Here is a 2,373-nt window from a genome sequence, read left to right on the forward strand (position 1 = left end):
TATATTATATATATATATAGTATAATATTATAGTATTATATTATATTATTATTATATTATTATTATTATATATATTATATTCTATTATTATATTTATATATATATTATTATTAATATTATTTTTTTCAGTTTTATCTTTAGGTCCAAGGAGTCAAAAAAATTCAAAGTTTATGTCCAACATCGAAGCCCAACCAAGCCTGCAAGTCTGACCCAGCAAGCAAACCCGGTGGAAGCCCATCAAAGGAAGCCTAAGAGCCTGACCCAGTAGATTAGGGTTCTAATGTTTTAGCAAGGGCGTCGCATCAACCAAGATCGTGGATCAAACATTTCGATCCAACGACCGAAAACAAATCAGGTCACCATTTTAAGGTGCGTGGATGCCACGCGCCAGCAAGGTCACCAACCGGCCAGGATTTCCGGAGCGAAACAGATTCAAAAGGGAAATATTCCCCAGTTTTTTCGATCAACATGACAACAATGTAAAAACGTGTAAAAATGATAAAATTATACTTTTAAATTTAAATAACCTCTAACCCAATAACCCATTAACCCAACTAGACTACCCTAGCTTAAAATGCCTTAACCATTATATTGACTTTCAGATAATTCATGGCTAATATTTTCGTTTTTGAAGTATATTACAGACTTCTTTATCAAAACTTGAACATGACCTAAGATTTGAACACAATCCAAACTTAAGTTTAAGGTAACCAAAGAATGAATTAATGAGCCATCCTTTCATGGTTTCTGTAGAAACCTATTTTCGTATGGGATAGTATAGTATATATATATATATATATTATAATATAATTGTAATACCCCAAATATCAGGTCAGGGACTATATTGAAAAGATTTGAAATTGGAAGACTTATTTGAATAAATGGTAAAAGATAAGAAAATGATTTAAAATAGTGTTTTGGATTAAAGTGTAGCAATAGATGAATATAGAGGGTATTTCAGTCTTTTAAGGAGAAATGAGTTTAAAAGATATCCTTATTAGGGATTTTAGGAAGAAAAGTGGAAAATAGAAACAAAGAGAGTTATCTCTTCTCCTCTTCTTCTTCCCATGCAAGGACCACCCTCCATAGCCCAAAGGCAAACTTCAATTTAATCTGTTTTCCCTTCGATTATGGGTTGTTTTTACAACCTTAAGTGATATGTAAGATAAAGGGAGGGTTAAATAGGATTAAAACAAATGTATGGATGAAATATTAGAGATTTAAGAAAATAGGTTTTGAAATGATATGTTAATATATGAGTGTTTATGGATGTTTATTGGTAGATTTGACTTATCAAAGAGGTAAATGAGAGATTGAAAGCATTGGATAGGAATAAGAACATATTAGAAAAAGTAGTTTGATTATTAGAACTGAATGTTCTTGGAAGATTTTAGATGTTTTAAGAAACTAAATGAAGGGACGTTGATATGAATAGGTAAAGAAGAGTTTAATAGTATTGTATGGTGTAATTATAACAAAATTTAACCCCATTTAGGTGATAATCGAGTTAAAAACTAGAAATTTTGGGCACGATAATCGGGACTGATAGAACAGTACCGATACTACATGCTAGAATGGGATGAATATGCTAAGTAGTATCGATACTGATTCAATCGGTATCGATACCAAAGGGGTGGTATCGATACCGAAGGAATGGTATCGATACCATTTCAAAGCAAAATGCAAAAATTGTATCGATACCATAGTAGAGAATAGGTACCATAGTATAGTAGTATTGATACCATGGTAGGGGTATCGATACTATGGAGTTAGAAATGTGAAGATAAGCTAAGATTGTTATAGAAAATATAATAATATGAACTCTTGAGTAATGTTTAATTATAATTGTTAGAAAATATACTAACAATTGATATTGTATGTGTCTTTATGGATGCTTGAGTAGATCGAAATCAAGCTCCCGAGTCAAGCAAAACAAAAGGCAAAGGAAAAGGCAAAGTACCTGATTAATCAACTTTGTGTTTTGGATATAATAGCGAGGCAATACAGGTGAGTACATTATTGTAATTATTTGAGATGAAGAAGATTTATACTGAATTAAATTAGAATGTTTAAATTAATATATGTTCTATATTATTGACTACATTATTTATTATATGTATGCAAAGAGTATTATGAATGAGTTTTAGAGTATGAACTACTCTAGAACGAAGAAATAAAAGATAATGCATATGAGTGCATTTTTGGAAGATTTATACTGAATTAAATTAGAATGTTTAAATTAATATATTTTCTATATTATTGACTACATTATTTATTATATGTATGCAAAGAGTATTATGAATGAGTTTTAGAGTATGAACTACTCTAGAACGAAGAAATAAAAGAATAATGCATATGAGTGCATTTTTGGCA

This window comes from Hibiscus syriacus, unplaced genomic scaffold, assembly GCF_006381635.1.
Source record: "Hibiscus syriacus cultivar Baekdansim isolate YM2019G1 unplaced genomic scaffold, ASM638163v2 tig00111210_pilon, whole genome shotgun sequence".
In the NCBI taxonomy this organism is placed as follows: domain Eukaryota; kingdom Viridiplantae; phylum Streptophyta; class Magnoliopsida; order Malvales; family Malvaceae; genus Hibiscus; species Hibiscus syriacus.